The sequence below is a fragment of the Chlorocebus sabaeus genome, chromosome 9, assembly GCF_047675955.1.
Source record: "Chlorocebus sabaeus isolate Y175 chromosome 9, mChlSab1.0.hap1, whole genome shotgun sequence".
In the NCBI taxonomy this organism is placed as follows: Eukaryota; Metazoa; Chordata; class Mammalia; order Primates; family Cercopithecidae; genus Chlorocebus; species Chlorocebus sabaeus.
In genome coordinates, this window is record NC_132912.1 from 53,936,167 (window position 1) to 53,961,704 (window position 25,538).

Here is a 25,538-nt window from a genome sequence, read left to right on the forward strand (position 1 = left end):
TATGAACAGAATACTGTTTATTTCCTTTAAAACTGCTTTTGTAAAAGAGGTAATACTTTGCTTTTTTCATAAAATCTCCCTTTGAATATGTTAAGCTGGAAAAAGAATGCGAAAAAAAACTTGTTGCATATAAGCAATTTAAGAGACCAACAGTACAATAAAACATAAATTTTAACATTTCTCTACATTTAGAAAAGTAGGATCCAACTTACGTTAGCTATTAATGAGGCCAACATTATCCCCACCATCCAGGCTCAAAATTTGGGTAGCATCATCTCTTTCCAACATCTAGTCACACATCAGTGTCCCTTCTTCTGCCACAATACCTTTACCATTGAGTCTTGCTTTTCTCTTTTCACAATCACCACCCTGATTGAATTCTGATCAACTCAAGCCTAACTATTGCCACAATCTCCTCACTCAGCTCCCTACCTCCTCACTTCATTTCTCTAATGATATATAGTTTATATATCACTGCTACAGTAATTTCCCTAAAAGAGCTTTCTTCACATCATACTTTCTACCCTTTCTAAGACCTTCACCACATTCCTACAAAAACATTCACTTTCTATCCATCCACTTTTCCAGAAATATCCTTTACCCATCTAAATTTAACTCATCTTTCAAAGCACAGCTCACATAACCTCCCATGTTCTTCTCAGTTACAGGACCCTGACTAGAAGCAACAATTTACTCCTGTGGCATTCCTCACTTTTGCGTGGCAATGTTGGTTATCATTACTTACATTACTTATATACATACCTCGCTAACTGGACTATATACCACCAAGGGTAGGGCGCAGGTTACTTTCTGATTCCTCCTTTAAGACTTGCTGCCACATATTTTAATAGGTACCAAAAAAGTAATATCCTGTAGAATAAAAATAAGTGCTTTGGGGGCTTTAGACTAAGAAAGGACATATATTTAGAGTCAAAGCAATACAGATTAGAAAGAACTTTAGGGATGAACTGCCATTTGAGATGTGGTTTTTAAGGTTCATAGGCACTCCACAAGAGAGAGGAAGGGCCAAAAATATGCCGAGAGAAAAGAAAACGCAGGACAATTTCAAATCACTAGCTGAAGAGTACAGTACATAGGGGAAGAGAAGAAAATTAAACATTTTCTAAACAATCAATGCTTAAACGGGTAAGTTGGCCCCCATCTTAAGTTGACAGCTTCATTATTTCTTGCTTGAAACAGTTAAGAATATCCTAACTTATCTCTCCAGTTTTGGTTTTTCCTTTTTCCAAACTACCATTCATATCACCGATGATAAGGTTTGACTGTGTCCCCACCCAAATCTCATCTTGAACTGTAGCTCCCATTATTCCCACATGTTGTGGGAGGGACCCAGTGGGAAATAATTGAATCATGGGGGCGGTTTCCCCTATACTCTTCTCTTGGTAGTGAATACGTCTCACAAGATCTGATGATTTTGTAAGAGGTTTCCCCTTTCGCTTGGCTCTCATTCTCTCTGCCTGCTGCCATGTAAGACGTGCCTTTCACCTTCTGCCATGACTGTGAGGCCTCTCTAGCCATGTGGAACTGAGAGTCCATTCAACCTCTTTACTTTATAAATTATCCAGTCTTGGGTATGTCTTTGTCAGCAGCATGAAAACTGACTAATACAAACATCATATTAATTTTAACAAAAAATTATGATCCAAAATATCTTTAAATGTTAAAATTTTTCAATGACTGCCCACTTTTCACAAAATAAAAGTCTAGACTCCTTGCCATGGCATTCAAAATTCTTCATAAGGTCCTTTCCAGCCTTGTCCTTCAAACTCGCTCTCCTATTCTAAATTCAAGCCATACAAAAATTATTCTATCTTCTGTACATTCTATACACTTGCAAGCTCTGCCTCCACCCCGCTCTGGGTTCTGTGCATGAAATTAATTCCCTTGCCTTCTGTGAGTATGGAAAACACTCAAACTATTTTTCCTCTGCCCTCTCACCAAAACAATCAACAGGGAAGACTTTTCTTACCAAATGTGTGAGGGTTTCTCTCCACCAACAAGCAAGCAGACAATTCTGCATCAGACACCAGCTGGAACCTCCAATTCAACTCCGACACTATCCACCTGGAGACAGCACCAGATCCCACAGGTTGAGGGATCAATCCTCAAGGTGGTCCCCACTTTCAACACCAATGGCAAGCCCAGGTTATTTTACCTGTGCTTCTGACCAACCAGCCATAAATCCAGGTATCCACAACCCCTTTTTCTCAGGTTCTATTAGTTTGCTAGAGCGGCTGACAGAATTCAAGGAAACATTTATGTTTACAGGTTTATTATTGAGGATGTTACAAAGAATAGATAAAGAGATGTACAGGGCACCAGAGCCTGCACATGTTCAGCTATCCAGAAGCTCTCTGAACCCAGTTCTTTTGGGTTTTTATGGAACGTTCATTCTGTAGGCATGACTAACTAAACCACGGGTCACTGGTGATCAACTTAACCCTCTGCCCTTCTCCCCTCCCTAAATGTTGGGGGTTGGGGGGGTGGGAACTGAAAGTTCTGATTCTAATCCTGCCTTAGTCTTTCTGCTGACCAGCCCCCAACCTAAAGCTAACCAGCGGGCTGCCATCTACTAGTTAACTCATTAGCATACAAAAAGACATCACTTCAGAGGTTTCAAGGATTTTAAGACTTGAATGCCAGGAAATGGCATCAAAAACCAAATACGTATTTTACAGTATTACACTTTCCAATTTCCATTCGGCAATCCTCTACTCGTCCATCAAGACTCTGCTCAAATATTCTCTCTTCTCTGAAGCCTGCCTGACAATTCTCTCCTCTCACAACATTGGTGTAGTCTTTCTAGGTGATGCCAATATACTTTTTTTTTTTTTGACATGGTCACTCGTATTTTTAAATTTTTTTGAAAAATTATAGCTGTATGCAATTATGGGTGTACCATGATGTTATAATTATAATCTATGTATACAGTGTGGAATAATCAAATAAATCATTTCAATCATAATATAGCACTTCTCAGATTGCACTAAAATAACTGTTTTCATGCTCATCCATCTCTAGACAGACTGTTTTTTGAGTATAGCCAGGAACCTGTTTTTATTTAATGTTTTGCATTCTGATCTAACACAATGCCTGGCATACAGTAGGTGTTTAATAAATGCTTAAAGGGTGAAAGAAATGGACAGATGAAGGCAAAGCTATGCTGTCTTTAAAATTAGAGGAATTTGTCCTTACTCTGGCAGACACGCAAACTGTCACCGACAATACAAGCAAAATTCTCTCTTAAGATAATTTAAGCTGGCAGTAACATGTAAAGTGAAGTATGAGTGAGAAGAAGCACAAGTTGGGAGATCCCTGCAATATTTTCAGTGAAATGTAATGTAAGGACCTAAACTTGGATGGTGAAGGGGGACTCGGAAGGAGAGGATTCAAATATTTGTGATACGTTAGAGAAGTAAAACTGATAGGACTTCACTTGTGCCTAAGGGTAGGAAGCAAATGATGAGGAATCCGATACAGCACTAAGACTCTGAGCCTGGGTGACAAAGAGGTCCGTTAACAGAAGGAGAAATAGCCAGTGCAGAGCTCACGATGAATGATGTGCTAGATAATAGGAAGTCTGAGGCACTAAGCTAAGCCCTCTGTAAACAGCTGAAAATATGGGCTTGAAGCTTAGAGAAAATGCCACAACTGAGATAGGAAGTTGAGAGAGATCATTTTAGAGACAACTGTGGAAATCATGAGACTAGGAAAGACATAAGAAAAAAAATAGAAGAATTTCAAAGATAAAACCTTGGGGAAGGCCATTATTATTTAAAAGTAGGAGGGAAAGGAAAAAAGGTGAAGGAGTAATTAAATAAGTGGAATCAGAAGAGCATACAATCATGGAAACCAAAAGAACTGAGAAAGAAAAAAAAAAAAAGAACTGAGAAAGAAAAAACAGCTCTACCAATCAAACAATATGAAACCTCATAAAAGAATTTGAGAGTCACAGTATTTTTCAGAAGAGCTAATCCAGCGGTTTGGCACGGGCAGGAGAAGGGCAAGTGAATGCTGCAAGTATTAACAGAAGCAGCGAGCAAAGTCTGCAACCTCCAGAAGTGTAAGCGTAGACTGCTTCCCAAAACTATACATCCTATCTATTTCTTAAAATGTAGATCCCTGATGAATTCAAACCTTTTACCTGATCATTAGTCTCTAAATGGATTTTAAAACAGTAAGCCTGATTTCCCTGTACATACTGTCTTAGGATGGCTTCTTTCCTCCTATTTCTGGCAGCTCCTACCTCTTTAAATTCTATTTCCAAAGATCTATTATTCTAACATGCTAAAAATATTATCCTGGGCTGGGCATGGTAGCTTATGCCTGTAATCGCAGCACTTTGGGAGGCTGAGGAGGGAGGGTCACTTGAGTCCAGGTGTTCAAGACCAGCCTGAGCAACACAGAGGGATAAAGAGACCCTGTTTCTATAAAAAAAAAAATTAGCTGGGCATGGTGATGTGTGCCTGTAGTCCCAGCTATGTGGGAGACTGAGGCAGGAGGATCGCTTGAGCCCAGGGGGTTGGAACTATGCTCACACCACTGCAGTCCAGCCTGGGTGACAAAAGCAAGATCCTGTCTCCCAAAAAAAAAAAAAAAATCCTGAATTCTAAAAAGCATAAAAACTTCAGAATAACATAAACATTCATTTTTCAATATAATCTTTTCTTTTCTTTTTTTTTTGAGACAGAGTCTTGCTCTGTTGCCCAGAATGGAGTACAGTGGCACGATCTCAGCTCACTGCAACCTCTGCATCCTGGGTTCAAGCAACTCACACCTCAGCCTCCCAGGTGGCTGGGATCACAGGCTTACGCCATCATGCCCAGCTAATTTCTGCATTTTTAGTAGAGACGAGGTTTTGCCATGTTGGCCAGGCTGGTCTCGAACTCCTGGCCTTAAGTGATCCACCCGCCTCAGCCTCCCAAAGTGCTGGGATTACAGGTGCATCTGGCCTAATCTTGCGTTCTGAACTCTGCCTTGCAAACTTAGGGTGAAAAAATAAACATATAAACCATTTAATGCTTATCTTCCAAAAGGAGATTTATGAAAGTGATTAGTAAGAAATAAATACCTTTCACTCCTGAAGAGGTTCAACATTTATGAGGAAAATATATTAGAATTATTTATGAACTCATCAGGAAGATGATTAAGGAAACTAAAAAAGCTACTATAAAGTGGTGTTACAAAGAAACTGAAGAACGCTCAAATAAAGTGGCAATGTAGAAGGATTATTTTCAACTATTAAAAAATGAGAAATTTCGTATTATTCTAATTATGTTATTTTCCTTACCTCCAAGATGTGGCTAGATAAAACTGTACCTCCGATTTTCTCCAAACAGCTTTGACCTATGCTTCCATCTCATGAATTCCAAGACAGTATTAAACTGATGCATATTTTCATAAGTCTGTTTAGAAAAAAAAAGAACTTATTTAAGACTTAAGGAACACTGTCAGAATAATACATGTAGAAGCAATACTAGAAGTGTTTCACATGTACAACTATACCTTTTCAAAGTAAAGTCAACGAAAATTTCTACAGTTTTTAAGAAATCTATCACTTTACCATGTTCCTCAACCTCTGCCCAAGCTTTACATTTTTAAAGTTAGTTCTGTGGGAACAGTACTTCCATATAAAATTCCTATCTTAGCTTAAGCTTTACAGAAAAAAAAAATCTCATCTCAATTTGAAAAGAAAAAGAACAGGAACAGCTAGAAGCAGCACCAATATTTCTACAATATTCAGATTCCTACTTAGACAATAATATATTGGATCATCTAGCTAATATCACTTTTTTCTACTTTTTTATTATAAAGTCTCATAACCAGTTTTCATTTCAGCCACAATTCTACCTAGAACATTAGGACTTGTGAGGGTGGAGAATTAATTGCACTGGTTGAGCTAAGTCCGTGGAATAGGTCTAAACTACCGTATATTAGTACTGCCATTAACACCTTACCCTTTAAGGGGCAAGCATTCATAAATCTAAAAGATAGAAACTATTAAAGGTTAACTTTTTTTTTTTTTTTTGAGACAGGGTCTCGTTCTGTCACCCCTGCTGGAGTGCAGTGGCACAATCTTAGCTCACTGAGACCTCCACCTCCTGGGTCAAGTGATAAAAAAATTTTTAAAGATATGTCTGCTGTTTACTTAGCGATCTTAAAAATAATCTCATTCAATCTTTTAACGGAAACTTCAAATAGCAAAGTATTCTGTTTCGTATTTTAAAAGCTGTATGAACATTGCCTATGCCCCATTGCAAGGTCAAATACCTTGTCTTCAAGTCCATTTAGAAGTATCACTTGTGTCACACTGAGGTTTAGCAGTCTTGGCAATAATGACTAAATTCATGTAAATGACGGCAACCTGAAACGGTCTAGCATATCAGGTAGCAGTCTTTCTTAAAGACAAGAGTCTCCACTCAGCAGACAGGCTGCTGTATCTTTCATGGTCTGGCTAAAGACAGCCTGACCCTGAATGCAATTAGCAATGCTTTGCTTTCAGGAGCCTTTCAGTCTTTTCAATGCACTAGTTACCCACAACTTAGCCAGGTCTCTAACATTTTTCAGAGTCCTCATATGACTATAAAACTCTCAGGCTGTCCCTCAGAGAAATGAGGGAAGGCAAAAATAAAGAGTTGGTGTTTCGTGTTCTTCTGAAATGCTCATAATCTTTAATTTCCCTTTTACTAATCAAGAAAAGAAATGCGGGCCAGGCACAGCAGCTCATGCCTGTAATCCCAGCACTTTGGGAGGCTGAGACGGGCAGATCACCTGAGGTCAGGAGTTCGAGACCTGCCTGACCAACGTGGAGAAACCCTGTCCCTACTAAAAATACAAAAATTAGCCGCATGTGGTGGCACATGCCTGTAATCCCAGCTACTCTGGAGGCTGAGGCAGAAGAATCACTTGAACCGGGGAGGCAGAGGTTGCAGTGAGCTGAGATAGCGCCATTGCACTCCAGCCTGGGCAACAAGAGCGAAAAACTCCGTCTCCAAAAAAAAAAAAAAGAAGAAGAAACGCATTGTTTCCATTTTAGAAATGGCATAGGGAGATTCTTCCCCAAAGCCATTATTTGCCAACTACTCCATTCCTCCCTAAGGGTATGGAAGAGAGAGGAGGCAATCACTGTATTAAACAAAGTTCAAATTAATTTATCCCCAAAAAGTAAAAACAGTCCATCGAAGTGTCTGTTTTAAAAATATATGGCCTGGCCGGGTACAGTGGCTCATGCCTGTAATCCCAACACTTTGGGAGGCCAAGGTGAGTGGAACACTTGAGGTCAGGAGTTCAAGACCAGCCTGACCACACACACACACACACACACACACACACACACACACACACACCATATATATACATACATATATTCATATATATATAGCCTGATTCTAATTCTACCAGATATTTCCAATGTATCAAATTATAAAATTAACATGTAAACTTACCAACTATTGTTTATTACAGCACTATTTACTAAAACATTATTTTCTTGGCTAAAAAGTTTTAGGCTTCAGGCTAAATTTAAAGTTTAAAAAATAGAGAATAACATAACCAAAAGAGCTTTCAAACACCCCATCTTCAAAGTCCAAAACCCCAGATGATCTGTTCTTCTCTGTTTTCCCACATGTACAAACACTCAACATAAACTTCAGAAAATCTTTTCTTCTTTTTCTTTTTTGAGACAGAGTCTGGCTCCGTTGCCCAGGTTGGAGTGTGGTGGCACAATCACAGCTCACTGCAGCCTCCACCACCTGGGCTCAAAGAATCCTCCCACCTCAGCCTCCCGAGTAGCTGGGACTACAGGTACACACTACCATGCCCAACTAATTTTTATATTTTTTGTAGAGATGGGGTTTCGCCATGTTGTCCAGGCTGGTGTCAAACTCCTGGGCTTGAGGAATTCTCCCACCTCAGTTCCCCAAGTAGCTGGGGCTACAGGCGAACACTACCACGCCCGGCTAATTTTTATATTTTTTGTAGAGACAGGGTCTCGTCATGTCAGCCAGCCTGGTTTCGAACTCCTGACCTCAAGTGATCCACCTGTCTCAGCCTCCCAAAGTGCTTAGATTACAGGCATGAGCCACTGTGCCCAGCCTAGAAAACCTTTCCTAAAGACTGAATTTAAGTCCCACACATGTATCCTAGAACTATAACGTAACGTAACGTGACATAACATAACGTAACATAACATAACATAGATTAGCTAAGGAAAATCAAGTAAGATTTGACTTCATTACTCAGAGGTAAACAAAAGACACAGGAAACATATGCTCCACAGTACAGATCTGCAAGTCACTTTGCACACAATGGAAGTTGTGTGAATAAAGTAAAGGTTAGGACCTTTGCAATGTAGTGCTATAGTCCTATGAGCACAACTCTATAAATACGTATACACATAAAAATAGGACATACATGGGCAAAATGTTCCAAACAACTTTAATCACTTAGCTTACTGGGTAATTTACCACAGGCTTTTAACACTATGAACTTGTGGTTCAACAACCACCAGGGGTGTTAGTCAAAACAAAACGCTAAGTAAGTACAAGTCATTTTTTCAAAGATTTTGTGTCTGAAATTTCTAAGACTATTAGTTGTAGAAAACACATTAAGAAGAAGGCAATTCTTTAAAAAAACATATCCAAGCTTCTCAATGACATGGAAAAAATGAAAATCAAACGTTTCTAAATATATTCTAACATTCATAATTCAGAGTTAACATCAAAAATTTCCTCAACATTAATAATTATTTGTAAACACACACAAAAAGTTCATTTTAATCCCACATTTCCCTTACAAAACATCTTGTCATCAAAATGTACATATCCATCTTGGTTTTCAAAATTATTAAAATGGTTCAATCTTAAACCAACAAGATACTTTATTTAAAGCTCACTACCCATGCAGAATCCAAGGACAAGCACTAATTATGGATATCATACCAGTTATGTATAAGGTTTCAGAACGTCACCCACTAATTTCTATTATTAATATGATTTGCTTTATAGAAAATAATAGTTTAAATATTCTTTTAGTCAATCTAGGCCAAAACACTTTTTTGTTTTGTTTTGTTTTGTTTTTTGATACAGAGTCTTGCTTGTCACCCAGACTAGAGTACAGTGGCACGATCTCGGCTCACTGTAACCTCTGCCTCCTGGGTTCAGGCCATTCTTCTGCCTCAGCCTCCCCAGTAGCTGGGATTACAAGCGTGCGCCACCATGCCCAGCTAATTTTTGTATTTTAGTACAGATGGGGTTTCACCATGTTGGACAGGCTGGTCTTGAACTCCTGACCTCATGATCCGCTCGCCTCAGCCTCCCAAAGTGCTGGGATTACAGGCGTGAGCCACCAGGCCTGGACACTTTTTTGTTTTGTTTTGTTTTGTTTTTAAAGACAGGGTCTCACTCTGTCACTCAGGCTGCAGTGCAGTGGCACGATCATGGCTCACAGCAGCCTGGACCTTCCAGGCTCTAAGGATCCTCCTGCTTCAGCCTCCCAAGTAGCCAGCACATACGGCCATGCCCTAAGCCAAAATTTAAGATTAACTTTGAGCTTGTATCAGATATCAAGATGTGATGGAATTCTTAGAATTCGGTGGAATCAACAACACTGATTGCACATTTTTTCCTTTGGCTACTCCAAATCCCCTCTTCCCTATCATTTCTCCTCCCTTCTCAGCACCCAGAAAAAGTACCCCATGCACTGCACAAATACTGCAAACACGATAGCTGCATTCATATGACCATTAAAAACAAAAAGCCAAATTATAAAACAATCTACATTTTACAAACATTTCAGTCGGGTTCTTAAACTAAAGATATTACTGTTACTTTGGTATGTTAGCTAGAAAACGCAAACATGATGCTCCAAAAAAATATAATGTGGGTTCAGCTTTAAATAACTCCAATGAACAGTTAATTTAGGCTAGTATACCATGCACTCCTATAATAAACATGTAACCATCTAACTAGAAAGGGAACATCAACTCATGAATGGGTTGTGTTCTAAATTTCCAAAAGTTCATTTATAAGTTGAATATAAGTCTGACTTTGAAACTCGTGATGCCTTTACTCATAAAAAGCAAACATATAAACAGTTGTACTAAATTCATAGTCCAAAGGAACTTTAGTGTACAAATCTATCATAGCACTCTTCTATTTAAGCTTATATCTATGTCAAACTACAAGTTTCTTATTCATTTCTGTATCCTAGAATCCGGCACAGTGAATGACAGAGTATAGGATTTTGGCAAGTATTTGCTGTTGTGAAGTATTTGAATAGTAACAACTAAGTGATATAAAACTGGGTTGCATGGAAAATCTAACCTATCTCAACTACAGAAGAGAATCAAAAGTCAAGGGGGTAAAGGATTCTTCCAGAAGAGAGAACAGTAAAAGATACTTGGGCTAGAAAGCTGCAGTCTGAACCAGCTGTGACAATTTCCATTCCCCTTGCCAGCGGGTAGGCTGGTAACACATACCTAATGCAATTCCGGCCAAGAAGACAAGAAAGTAAATTTGCTAGGGAGCTTTTAGGAAAGGTTTTCTTGGTTGACGAAAAAAGACCCAGGCAAAAACACATGCTCCCAGTCTTTTTGCATGCAATTCTGGGTTTGAATGTGTAAACAAGAACTGGACCATGAGGACAACCAACAGATCAAGAACAGCGGCAGCATTAAAAGACAGAAAGAACCTGAGGTCCTTGGTGATGCTGTCATGCCTGAATGAATTAATCCTAGAATCATCTTAACGTGGATCTTTCCATATTAAATTCTTTTACTGTTTAAACAACTTGCCACAAGTAACTCAGCAGACAGGGTGACTTAGGAACAGATACATCATTTACTTTCATGAATTTAGTTGTTCCCTACACAATGTAAACTCCCCTAAATTCATACCTCAGGCCAGATCCTTCTTTTGAACTAGATACATGTTTCCAAACACTCTATTAAATGTTTATTCCAGTGGCACACCAAGAGAACAAGATCAATATAAAAGCCATCATTCACCAACACAAAATCTGTTTATGTACCTGTAGTCACTTTTTGGCTAATGGCAGCACCATTAGCCAAGAAGAACCCAATTGCCAAAGTTTAAAATCCTGGGATCACAAGCCCCACCTCCCTCTGCTTCATCTATTATACTCAGGAGTTACTAAATGCTGCTCATTCTAACGCTGATACACATACCTTTAAAATGTCTCCCCATCTCTATACATGCTGTCTGGCATAGGCTCTCATCTTTCATGTAGTTCACCTCCATTCTTACCTCTATCCACTGGACTCATGTTTCTAAAATATAACTGCTTCATGAAAAGATTATAAACATCCTGTCATTAGGAAGATGCAACTTAAAACTACAATGAGACACACTATATAGCCATCAGAATGGGCATGATCAAAAAGACAATACCAAGTGGTGATGAGCATCTGGAGAAGCTGGAACCCTCGTACACTGCTGATGGGACTGTAAAATGATGCAGTCACTTTGGAGAATAGTCTGTAAACTTTTTTTTCTTTGTTGTTTTAGAGGTGAGGTCTCACTCTGTTGTCCAGGCTAGAGTGCAGTAGCACGATCATGGCTCACTTCAGCCTTGACCTCTTGACTCTTGAGCTCAAGCAATCCTCCCACCTCAGCCTCCCGAGTCACTGGGATTATAAGCGTGAGCTACCATGCCCCAATTTCTTAAAGTTATATATAAACATAAACTCATCACAAGATCCAAAATTTCCTCTTCCCAAGAGAAATATGTGCCCACACAAAGATTTATCTACAAATGTTCATAGCGGCTTTGTTAATAATAACCAAACACCGGAAAAAATCCAAACATCCATCATCTGCTGAGCATATAAAGTGTGGCATCACCACAGAATGGAATACCATCAGGCAATAAAAAGGCACAAAATACTGATACACATTACAGCATACATGAGCCTCAAAGACACGCTAGGTGAAAGAAGCCAATGTAAAAGTACTGCATACTACATGTTTCCAATGCATATGAAATGTTGAGGAAAAGCAAATTTAGAGACAGAAAACAAGCAGTGGTTGCCTAGATGAGGAGGTAGAAGAGGGTGATTGTGGGAGGTGATAAAGTGTCACAGCACAAAAATTTACTAAACTTAAAAAATTTAAGTATGCCTACATTTCTTTCAATTATTTCTAATTATGTACAATATGAAGTCCAAATTCTTTAGGACATTCACAGACTGCTATAATCTGCTTTCAATCTGTTTAACCTAACATGCCTTACCTTCTGCTACAATCTCTGCCCAACAGCCTCCTGATGACTGTATTAAACTATGGATTTGCTATTTCCTAAATATGCCACCCTATGCAGTGCTGGTCCCTTTCTTCACACTTGCAATTCTATTTCAAAACTCAGTGTTCTTATATTTTCCCAAATGAACTTCCATTTGTCCTCACGAAGACCCACCTTAAGCATCCCCTCCCTTGTTTTAATCCTCCACACTCCTTTGTTACTTGTTCCACAGGATTTTAGTAATAACACATTGTGTGCTAATCACAGTGAACCATGATTACCTATTTATAGATATATCGTCTTTACAAAAAACTCGAGTATAGCATTTTACTAGTGTTTGTGTCCCTAGTGTCTGATACACAGTACAGTGCCTGGTCTATAGGAGATAATCAATACACTTCTAAGTAAGTTAATGATGAATGGCATTGAAGAGAAAAATCCAAAAGTAGATAAAACTAGCTATGTACCAAAAAGACACTTGTACAAGGATGATTAGTGTCACTATTTTTTGTTTGAGTCAGGGTCTTGCTCTGTCACCCAAGCTGGAGTGCAGTGGTGTGATCCTAATTCCTTGCAGCCTCGACCTACTGGGCTCAAGTGATCCTCCCACCTCAGCCTCCAAAGTAGCTGGGACTACAGGCAAGTGCCACCAACCCTGGATAATTTTTTGTTTGTTTGTTTGTAGAAATGAGGTCTCTGTATGTTGCCCAGGAGGGTCTCGAACTCCTGGGCTCAAGTGATCCTTCTGCCTTGGCTTCCCAGAGTGCTGGGACTACAGGCGTAAGCCACTGTGCCTGGTGCCACTGTTATATAAGAAAGAAAAACAGGAAGTTGCCCAATGTCAAATAAATGTTTATTAGAATAGGATCAATTAAGCAGCCACACTAAACACTATACAGTGTTTTAAAATAATGAGATAAATATCTATTTGTATAGACATAAAAAGGCATCCTAAATATCGAAGAAAAAAAAACAACTATAAAATAAGTTAATCCTCCACTATTTAAAAAAGAAAACAAAACTGTACACACAGGTGCTCGCATGCGTACATCTGTGCATCCTGTATAAGGAAGGTGCAGGGCTGAAGGGTACACACACAGCTGTACTGGTGTAGACGAATAAGCGAAAACAACCTTAACTGCCGATCAACTGACAAATGGCTAAACAAAATGTGGTCTTATCCATGCAGTGGAACATTATTCAACTATAAAAATAAATGAAGCCATTAAAAAAAACTGGTTAATGATACAACACCGATAAGGCCTGAATATATGCTAAGTGAAAGAAGCCAGACATATGATTCCATTTATGGGAAATATTCAGAATAGGCAATTCCACAGAGACCGAGAGTAAATTCATGGCCATCTGGGTCTGGAGAGTGGAGAGTGGGGAATGGGGAATGGGGAATGACACCAAAAACATGATCCATGAAAGAAAAAAAAACACGATAAACTGAACTTCAACAAAATTAAAAATGTTTGTACAATATATGTGACAAAAGCCTCATCTAGGATATATAAAGAAATCTCAAAGCTCAACAACTGAAAAAAAATTCAACTAGAAAATGGGCAAAAAATATAAAGAGACATTTTATTGAAGAGGTTACACAGACAGCAAATACGCACATGAAAAGATATGGTCAACATTACTAGACATCAGGGAAATGCAAACCAAACTATGCTGCAACCATCCCTGCACACCTATTGGCACAGCTAAAATAAAAAAACAGTGACAATACCAAATGTGGACACGAATGTAAAGAAACTGGATCTCTCATATATTGCCAGCGAGCAAGTAAAATGGCACAGCTACTTACAGGTAAGCCACCAACTGCACACCCCTGGGCTCTGGCAAAGATTCTTTGCTTGGTCAAATCAGCCAGGCTCCTGAACTTTCTCCCAGGCCTATCTGTGTACTTCCTTGTAAATTCCTGCTTTAGCAAAGAACCCTCCTAAGCTAGATTAGCAAACCTCCCATCATTTTATCTGATTACCCTCTTCATCTTCTGCCACCCTCCAGCTGATGTCTGATCACCTTGGCCTGTCTTTTGCAAGAAAGAATCCTGTTAAGGTCAGTTTAGGCAGAAACCCCTTACACCTGACATTTCCTCTTGAGAATTTTTCCATCCACTGGCCCTCACCCAGCTCCCTGGCTGCAAATTCCCACTTGCCCATGCTACATCCAGCACTCAGGCCACGCTCTCTACCCACCCACTGTAAGACACTCTTGTAGTGGTCCCTACACTTACAGGGATGATCCTGAATAATGTCTTCCTTACCATGCTTTAACAAGTGTCACTGAATAATTTCTTTTCTTCAACAGCACCTCTCCCAAAGAAATAAAAATTTATGTCCACACAAAAAACTGAATATGAATGTTCATAGCTGCTTTACTGTTAAAAGCCAAAAACTAGGGGAAAAGATTATCCTTCAAAAGGTGAACGGTTAAACAAACCATAGAATACTACTCAGCAATAAAAAAGAAAGAACTGTTGATTCACACAACTTGGATAGATCTCAAGGAATTGGGTCAAATGAAAATAAGCTAATTTAAAAAGGTCACATACTATGTGATTCCATTTATTAACATCCTCGAAATGTCAACGTCATAGAGATGAAAAGCAGATTACTGGCTGCCATGGGGCAGGTGTGTGCAGCATAAGGGAGATCTTGGTGGTGGTAGCATTTGTGTCTTGATGCCACGGTGGTTCACAAATCAACTACATATATGTTTAAACAGCACAGCACTAAACACACAAAATGTACCAATGTCAATTTCTAGTTTAATGTTGTGCTGTGGGTATTAAGAAGTAACCACTAAGGGAAAGGTGAAGGGCACAAGGGACCTCTCCTTACTGTTTTTTTGCAATTTTCTGTAAATCCATACTTATTTCAAATTTACAATTTTAAAGAACCTACTTTGAATAGTAAAATAACTGTTCAAGGACTATACGAGATACAGTATTTCTTTGAAATTATCTTTCTTTTATGTAGGTGTGAGTGTATATATATATGTGTGTACATACAAGTTTATTTTTTGGAAAGCAAAGAAGAAAAAAATCACCTAGGAAATTTCAATTCTGCCAAGGTTTCCAGTTTCCTAGAAACAAAACAGCAGTCCCAGGTCGACTTCTGGGTGCTCAGTCTGAAGTTGGGAAAGGGCCCTTTCCCTCCGTATCCCTCCTGCTCTGGCTCCGTGAAGGGGTGACTATTCCGAGGGGAGTGCCAATCTGTTCTAGGGGTGGCACCTGCAAAAGAATGAACCCCAGATAATCACCCAGCTCTATGTTCTTTTGTAATTTATCCTTCCCAACAATGAAGCATAAAAACACTTCCACATTCTCATTCTTGCTCTACAATTTATGAAGCTAATAAGACATTTAAATTTTTTGATAACACCCTCTTTCCTTTTCCAAGTAAATCCAATTCAGCCAGTAGAGAAATATATTGTATATCACCTGTTTTTGTTTTTGTTTTTTCTACAGAGTTTTTGAGAAAGTATCAATAGACCATTTGTTTTATTAGCTAATAGGTAAAAGTCCCATGGAACAAGCTTCCCAGAATAATTTCACCACATGAAACAGTTAAATTTCTACTATTAAGTCAGAAATTATCAGGGAGTGATTCTAGATTTAGCAGTTCACCAGATCTGCTAAAATGTGCATGATTACACTCTCTCAACATATAAAGAAATTCAGAATTGACATTATGAATACCAGAGTTATGCTACAATACAGCGAAATCATCAGGGACTATTAATACATGCTGCTATTTGTTTCAGATCTAAATAATCATGAAAGAGTGTTGTGGTTTTTTACTTACTTACTGGTTTATTTGTTTTAGCTTGCACCCATCTTTCTGTTAGGTTTTCTCCCCTTTGCGAACCACTACCTGGAATGCATACTTGCTAACAGCATCACCCTCTACCCACTTCTTTATGTCATCCCTGGAAAACAGCAAACTAGCTTAATGTAGTTCTGTGGTTCAAGGTCCAGAAAAATAAAAAGGTTGCATATGATGGATGGCCTGAGACCGAAGATATAAAAACTGAACACATCTTCTATTACGATCAAGTAATTGTTGTACCATGATATTACAATTTTTTTCTTTAAAGGCCACTTTAAGGAGAAGGGAAAGATGACACACCTGAATGAGTAAACCCACGAAAAAACAAAGATGGGCGGAGCTAAAAAAGTAAACACATCTCAAATGCCTACTTAACATTTCTAACTAAATAGGCTAAAACTCAAAACACACGAAACGTAACTCACTATCTCACTAGTCCATCCTCTCACAAACTGCTCCTCTTGAACTCATTTATTTGGTTTATTCCACAACTGTGTAAAAGAAGACATTCTGCCATACCTAGTAAAGCTGATGGTGTACATACCCAAGACTCAACCATTCCAGGTCTATGTATATAACCTAGAGAACCTTTTGTACTTAGCTACCACGAACCACGTAAAAGAATATTTAAAGCTGTTTTTTCCATACCAAAAACTAGGTGAAACCCAAGTGTAAAGCAACAGTAAAATGGATTGTGGTATATTCATGACATATTCCATATTCCAATAATTTGGATATCACCTAAAAATGAAAATTAATGAACCTCAGCTAAGAATGTCAACATAAATGACATCTCAAAATCGTAATGTTAAATAAAAAAATCAAGTCCAAGAAGAATACATACAGAATAATTCCATTTGTATAAAGCTCAAAAACAAGAAAACTTAAAAAAAAAAAAAAGTATGTTAAAGAGACAACACAAATGTGGTAAAACAAGAAAAAACTAAGGGAATGGCATCAAATTTAGGAGGATGGTTACCTATGGGAAGGGAGGAGTAATTGTCTTGAGGGATGAAGGAGTTCAAAGTTGCTGTTACATTTCTTAAGATAGAAGGTTGGGCCAGATTTATTCATGTATTATTATTATTATTTAAAATGGATATATACATTATAGATAGAAAGAGAGGTAGATAGATCCTTGTAAAATTAAACCTATCTAGAGCAGATACGGTTAAATGTTAATATTTTAACAATTTAAAAGATTTTTTAAAATTTAAATGTATGCCCACATTACATAAATGTCTATTACAGCACTTTCTATAATTTTGGAATATAACATACTAACAAAATTAAGAGTAAACCACAAAATTCTATTTTGAAATTTAAGGACAGTATCACAAATCTTTAACAGCAGTATATTAAAACAAATACTGAACTATTATACAGCAGAAAAAACAACATGTAAAAAAAAGTTACTTCTCCTCCTAATGTAATATAATGGAAAATTAATGCCATCTATATAGTATATTCATTCCAAAATATTTTTATTTTAATCTAGGCATGAAATATAATCAGCAAACTGTGGGATAGCTTATATAAGAAAAGAAAAAACATGATGAGATTTCATAAAAGACCACTGCCGGGTGGTGGCTTATCCTAAAGTAAAGGAAACTAAAGAACTATGACAGCCAAAAGGGTGTGTGTGTGTATTTCCTTGATTGGTTTCTGGATCAAATATAGATATATTTAGCTCTCTATAGATATAGATACATTTTTTCCCTCGGTTCTGGATCAAAAGTTGAAACATCTATAAAGAGCTGTTCTGGGGAAGAAAATAAATGAAATTTAAATAGGGATCATATGTTAGATAATACTGCATTAATACCGTATCTCTTAAGCATGATAATGTAACTCCTCAGGAAGACAACCCTGTTCTTAAGATACACGTGCTAAAATGTTTAGGAGTTAAATGTCAAGATGTTTGCAGGTTACTTTCAAATGGCTCGGGGAATTAAAAAAGTATGTCTTCATAAACAGAGAGAAAGAGAAAGCAAATGAGGTAAACGTTAGCAAGTGAGCCGCTGAGTTAGTGAAAGACACAACGGTGTTCACTATTCATTCAATTTTTCTATCAATTTATAAATTTTTAACAATTTGCAGAAAATACGTATTTCATTCTTTAGTTATGGGTAGTAATTTTACCACAAAGCTTAATAAACAGTGTTAGTATGACAGAGCTTATTAAAATCAAATATTAACACATTTATAAGCAAGTCCCAAAGATCTTTCCTCCATCAGTAATTTCAAAGCTTTTTTCTGGAAATTGTGAATTACAAGTTGAATGAAAGGCTGGGCATGATGGCTCATACCTGTAATCCCAATACTTTGGGCAACTGAAGGAGGAGGATCACTTGAGCCCGTGAGTTCAAAACCAGCTTGGGCAACAGCGAGACCACATCTCCACAAAAAAATGTTAAATTTAGCCAAGTATGGTGGCACGTGCCTGTAGTCCCAATTACTCGGGAGGTTGAGGTGGGAGGATCACTTGAGCCTGGGAAGTTGAGGCTGCAGTAAGCCATGATTGCATCACTACACTCTAGCCTGGGCAAAAGGGCAAGATCCTGTCTCAAAAAAAAAAAAAAAAAGGTTGAATGAAAAATTAATTTTTGCTTAAAAGGTCAAAAGATTATATCTGTGCTTCAGAAACAATATCATAAGCAATTTGAGGGCAAGGACGTTTATTTTGGCAATTCAATTATACTATATATAATTCACAAAGATTTTTACACCGCTAAAATAGATAAAACCACACTAATACATTAGAATGGGATTTCTTGGCTGGATGCTGGTGGCTAACCCTGTAATCCTAGCACTTTCAGAGGCTGAGGTGGGAGGATCGCTTGAGCCCAGGAGGTTGAGGCTACAGTGAACTATGATTGTGCCACTGCACTCCAGCCTAGGAAACAGAATGAGTCCCTGTCTCAAAACAAACAAACAAAAAGCAAGAAAAAAATATCATTTCTAAATGTCCTATTATTTCTAATATATTTAGAAAATAACATTTCTAAATGTCCTATTAACAGTGTATGTTAAAATTTATTTCTCAAAATAGATTTATTTCCTAATGATGCATACTCTAAGATTGTATTTACAATATTTTTCAGGATTGCGAAGCAGGTAGTAAGGGTGGAATCAATTCCTTTATGTGGACAAAGTTTCCTGAAAAACTAATTACATTTCATAGAAAATTAGATAAACATCTGTCCCCTTAAGGATGTATGGGTCATGTCAGAATTGAGTCCAATTAAACTGTCAAGTAATACTTAATTGTTGTTTACTAAAAACTTAAAATTATCTTCACAAAAAACCCAGTTGTCACCCACCCAAGATGTGTGCATCAATAAACTAACAAAACTCTAGAAGTTACAGAAAATAAAATTATTTTCAATTAAGAGCACCCATGTAAAATCCATCACTTGTACAGGAATATGTCAACTAGCGATTTCAAACAAGAGAAATAAGTCTAGCAATATTTTCTCCAAAAGGCCAGGTGTGAGACAGCGTTGCTACATGTCTGTGGGTGGATAAACACACAGGGAAGAAAGTTTTAGCTGGGAAGCCTACATTTAAGTTCTCATCTCTATGTGATGAGAGGTAGGTAGTTAATTACCACACAGCACTGTCTTTTAAATCCGTGAGTCACATGCCTAAGGGAGGGGCCTGGATGCAGGATGAGCAGCAACTCGGGCAATCAAGGAAGGTTTCAAAAGGAAGCAACAACAGGTTCTGAGGAGCTGCAGACAGACAATTAGCAGCAACTACTACCCCAACACAATGTACATAATCCAACAGTCGACTAGGGACTGCCCACCTTCTTGCAAAAACACAGTATGTACCTTTGGGACTAAGTTTGTGAGGCTAGGTATGTTTGAATTTCAGAGATATTCTATTACTGACAGATATGTGAGACTGAAAAAAACATACATACATACAAATACACACACACACACACACACACACACACACACACACAACTTGGTAATATTTCCAGGAGCCATTAAAGCAAATTTTAAAACATTTAAGGCCAGGCGCGGTGGCTCACGCCTGTAATCCCAGCACTTTGGGAGCCCGAGGCGGGCGGATCACAAGGTCAGGAGATCGAGACCATCCTGGCTAACATGGTAACACACCATCTCTACTAAAAATACAAAAAATTAGCCTGGCATGGTGGTGTGTGCCTGTAGTCCCAGCTACTCAGAGGCTGAGGCACGAGAATGGCATGAACCCGGGAGGTGGAGCTTGCAGTGAGCTGAGATCGCGCCACTGCACTTCAGCCTGGGCAACAAAGTGAGACTTCGTCTCAAAAAAAAAAAAAAAAATTAAGATATAGTTCCCTGCCTGCAAGAAACATGTAATCAACATGATGAGCCAAGACATAAAGATATTCAAATTTAAATAATGGTAACAGATGATACTGCAAATGTCATATCACCACACATGATGATTAATCGAAGAGCACTAAAGTTTACTGCTTCACAGGTGGGAAGTAATTTAAGGTGGCCTTCCAAGGATCCGCAGGATTTGATACCATGCAAGGAGGAAGTAGTTCAAGTTCAAACAGGCATTCCACAGGGAGGGTACTTTGTAGCTAGTCATGGCCCTAGGGGGGGTCTGGATTCTATGGTGGTGAAGCAGGATCATCAATGTACAGTCTGACCCAGATGATAAATATACAGCTGCCCTAAGGCCCATGCCTACAGCACATACAACTGTTCATTTTAGTTCTCCTTCCAACCAAGCATTAAAGACCTCATGGTGCTTTTCCATACAAAATCCTCAGCAGCCAAGATGTCAGGATGTTTGAAATGCATCTACCATTCTTTAGGAAGTAAAGAGAAGAACACAAAGATTAAGAAAGAGCATGGGTTCTGTAGCCAGACTGAGTACCAAGGTTAGAATCCTGGCTCCACCACTTACCTGTTGTAATCCTTTGACCAAGTTGTTTAACCTCCTCCGTACCCAATCTGTAAAATGAGGATCAAAGGAGTTAATATAGGTATGGCACTTAGAACAGTGCCAGGCAGACAGTAAGCACTAAGTGTAAGCTACTATTACTGTTCTCCATCAATAGGAAATCAACTGTATTTTCAGAGAGTAATTACAAGTTTATATGGGAGAATAATACAAGAAGCTGTATTAAAAGCTTGCTGGATACAGAAAACCCTCTGAATCACTGGTAGAAACATCTTCCAGTATTTAATAACAACGCCTAATAGCATCAAACACTTGCTGGTTGATTTAAGAACAAAATTATGGCAACAATATTTACTGAGTTCCATTTATCAAACATTTACTATGTGCCAGTTACTGTGTCTATACATTTATTATCTGGCTTAATCCTTAAAATAAGACTATGGGGCAGATACCACTAGTAATCCCATATTACAGATAAAAAAACTGAAGCTCAGGCTGGGCACGGAGGCTCACACCTATAATCCCAGCACTCTGGGAGGCTGAGGTGGGCAGATCACCTGAGGTCAGGAGTTTGAGACCAGCCTGGCCAATATGGTGAAACTCCATCTCTACTAAAAATACAAAAATTAGCCAGGCATGCTGGCCTGTAATTCCCGTTACTTGGGAGGCTGAGACAAAGAATCACTCGAACCCAGGAGGCAGAGGTTGCAGTGAGCTGAGACTGCACCACTGCACTTCAGCTTGGGTGACAGAGTGAGACTCTGCCTTAAAAAAAAAAAGAGGGGGAGAAAAAAGAAAACTGAAGCTCATAGTGATTAAGTAACCTTCTCAAAGTCACACAATTAATATATGGTAGATTTGGGATTCAAACCCAGACTCTAAACACTGTACTTTTAATCCTAATGCCATACATTTTCTTCCCAAATCCTGAACCAATTGCACGACTGTGATACTGGTTGTACAGATCCGTTGAGTATACTAAAAACCACTGAAGTGTGCCCTTTAAATAATTGTATGGTATGTGAATTATATCTTAATAAAGCTGTTTCAAACCATGAACAAAAAATAGTAAAATCAGGATAAAGGGTCCTTGGGGTTTTACTCATACACAGACTGGGACTAGAATAAAAAGAAAAATTGAATTCATTTTGGATAGAAAAATGAGTATTTTTCAAATGGAAAGATTTAGAACCTGTATATAAATACATGACACATGCTGAAGTTGAACCTAAATAATGAATAAAATGTAGATCAAGAAATAAATGTGAGGGCAGGCATGTTGGCTCAGGTCTGTAATCCCAGCACTTTGGGAAGCCGAGGTGGGTGGATCGCTTGAGCCCACGAGTTTGAGACCAGCCTAGGAACATGGTAAAAAACCCCTCCCTACAAAAAATACAAAATTTAGCTGGATGTGGTGGTCCGTGCCTGCTGTCCCAGCTACTCAGGAGGCTGAAGTGGGAGGACCACTTGAGTGTGGGAGGTCCAGACTGCAGTGAGTCATGATTGTGTCCTGCACTCCAGCCTGGACAGAGCCAAGAACCCCTCTCAAGAAACAAAAGGAGGGAGGAAGGAGGAGGGGAGGAGGGGGGAGAAAAAAGAAACATCTGTTGGCAATGATGATGTCACCGGGATCCCCTTACCATCAAGTCCAATATTTTGGCAAGAGAGAGGTAACAACATGATCATATTGTTATTCACTTTTAGCAAGGGAGCAGCATAAAATGTGGGCAATAGCATAAAGTTTCTTGGAAAAATGTAATGAAGTTAATGGTCTCCTGTACAGCCTTGGGAGGTATAAATGCAGCCTCTCTAGACAGCAACTTAGCAATGTGCATGATGTACCCACTAGCCCAGCAATCCTACTAATAAAAACCCACATTTTAAAAAAATCATCTTGCCGGGCGTGGTGGCTCACGCCTGTAATCCCAGCACTTTGGGAGGCCGAGACGGGAGGATCACGAGGTCAGGAGATCAAGACATCCTGGCTAACACAGTGAAACCCCGTCTCTACTAAAAATACAAAAAATTAGCCAGGCATGGTGGTACGCGCCTGTAGTCCTAGCCATTTGGAGGCTGAGGCAGGAGAATGGCGTGAACCCGGGAGGTGGAGCTTGCAGTGAGCCGAGATCGTGCCACTGCACTCTAGCCTGGGCGACAAAGCGAGACTCCGTCTCAAAAAAAAAAAAAAAATCATGTTGTACACCCAGATTTAGTGACACATATGGTCTTACAACATGCTTAATGATCGCAGAACAAGCAAAAACAAAAATAATGTAAATTATAGTACAGTCAGACAATATTGTAACAACAGCTGATGTTTATTAAGTGCCAAGAATTATTTCTATGTCTTAGCTCACTTAATACTTACAGCAACCCCAGAAGTTAGTTAAGAATGTTATCACTATTTTCAAGATGAGGAAACTAAAACTCAAAGCAGTAACTTTCTTCAGGTCACACTGCAGCAGTAACTGAAGCCAGGATTTGAACCAGGGCAGTCTCAACACCGCCACTTTGTGTAACTACAAACGTTATGCCACACGAAAATAAGTACTTGGAAATACACTCACAACATATTAAGACAGAAAAAATCAGATCACAAAATAACCTTGTGATCCTTCTCTGTTTAATGCATTTAAAAAGAGAGCGATGGAAACGACATGCCCTAGAGCTTAACAATAGGTACTGCTGGTATTACAGTTGATAACTGTCATCTTCATACTTTCCGTATTTTCCAAATTTTCTACTGCTGGATACTTTTTTAAAATGACTTTCTTTAAAAAAATAAGTGAAAAGATGATTATAATTTAAAGCACTGCAAAAAAGGACAAGTAACAAAAACCATGGAATCAGCAGTTAAATCTGCTATTGGGGTTGCTGATTCCAGAGAAAGGGTAGATGCCAACCAGGCAGTGGCCAAGAAGAAGTATATGAAACAGTGCTACACAGGCATCAACTAGCATCCCGAGAAGTCCAGTGGGGAGGGCAAGGAGCACGGTACATAGCTCTGAGATAATGGCAGTATCAAGGGAAGGTTTTACTGGTTTAATTTTGAACTTGAAGGAGATTTGATCAGCATTACAATCAAACTAGAAACAGCCAAGGATGGAGAAATGGATAATGAGAGGGAGGTCTCAGGCGATAAGGACTGAGCCTTAGAAAAAGGGAAAACTGGCCGGGCGCGGTGGCTCACGCCTGTAATTCCAGCACTTTGGGAGGCCGAGGCGGGCGGATCACAAGGTCAGGAGATCGAGACCATGGTGAAACCCCGTCTCTACAAAAAATAGAAAAAATTAGCCGGGCGCGGTGGCGGGCGCCTGTAGTCCCAGCTACTCAGGAGGCTGAGGCAGGAGAATGGCGTGAACCCGGGAGGCGGAGCTTGCAGTGAGCCGAGATTGTGCCACTGCACTCCAGCCTGGGCGACAGAGCGAGACTCCGTCTCAAAAAAAAAAAAAAAAAAAGGGGGGGGAAAACTTCGTCTGAAACAGCTGAGAAGGAAGAAAAGAAGTCATACAGTGATCTTTGAGGTAGACACAGAAGAAACTGACAGAACTTAATTTGGTACCCTCAAGCTTCTCTAAGAGGAAAAAAAAAAAAAAGGTCATCTTCCAAACTAAAAAGGTGATTTTGGGTGCAGTGGCTCATGCCTATAATCCCAACACTTTGGGAGGCCAAGGCAAGAGGATTGCTTAAACCCAGTAGTTTGAGACCAGCCATGGCAACGTGGCAAAACCCCATCTCTACCCAAAAATTTTTAAAAAGTTAGCCAGGCATGGGGGCATAATCCTGTAGTCCCAGCTACTCAGGAGGCTGAGGTGAGAGGACCACTTGAGCCTGGGAGGTCGAGGCTGCAGACAAGCTATGATCACACCACTGCACTCCAGTCTGGGTGTCAGAAAGTTAGACTCTGTCTCAAACAAAACAAAACAAAACAAAACAGAAACTAAACTAAAAATGTGGTATTAGGTACAAGGTGAGAAGCAGGGTTAGTAGGAAAAGTGCTAGAAAGCAACTAGGTTCGCCTTTTGCCAGAGCTAGCAGAAACCATCAGTCTAATCATCAATTGACCATAAATTCTCCTCTGGACAATTCACATTACAGGCATAAATGAGAGTTATTGCAGGAAGTTGGAAAAACCATTTATTCTTCAGTTAACATGTACATAAGCTATGCCACTCGTAACTGAAGAACCCATAGCATGCCTGGAGACTGTTACCCTACTGGTAATTTCAAGGATAACAACCACTACCATAATCCGTGAGGCTGACATGGTAAGTGCCATTACTTTTAGGAGATGAGATGCATAGGCAAAAGAAGCACTAGGTTTCAAGCATAAATTTCTAATTTGACAAAAAAAAAAAGTTTGCTATGAAAATTCAAGTTGTCGCTGGGCGCAGAGGCTCACACCTGTAATGCCAGCACTTGGGGAGGCCGAGGTGGGTGGATCACGAGATCAGGAGATCGAGACCATCCTGGCCAAAATGATGAAACCGCATCTCTACT

The 25,538-nt window shown here is 39.1% G+C and overlaps 1 protein-coding gene across 4 annotated transcripts in view; it reads right to left on the minus strand.

Moving 5' to 3' along the window:
* BMPR1A (bone morphogenetic protein receptor type 1A) overlaps window positions 1-25,538 on the minus strand; it is a 165,503-nt gene that overhangs the window by 77,392 nt on the left and 62,573 nt on the right. For 2 of the 4 annotated variants that reach the window (XM_073019010.1, XM_038008968.2), the window contains exons 2-3: window positions 5,312-5,426; window positions 763-870 (exon numbers count right to left, since the gene is read on the minus strand). The exons of 1 other annotated variant lie outside the window; for it this stretch is intronic. The gene's annotated coding sequence lies outside the window, so the exon portion shown is untranslated. Of the gene's footprint in view, window positions 1-762; window positions 871-5,311; window positions 5,427-21,041; window positions 21,095-25,538 lie in introns of those variants that run through there. One more of the 4 variants, XM_073019009.1, reaches the window with a different exon arrangement.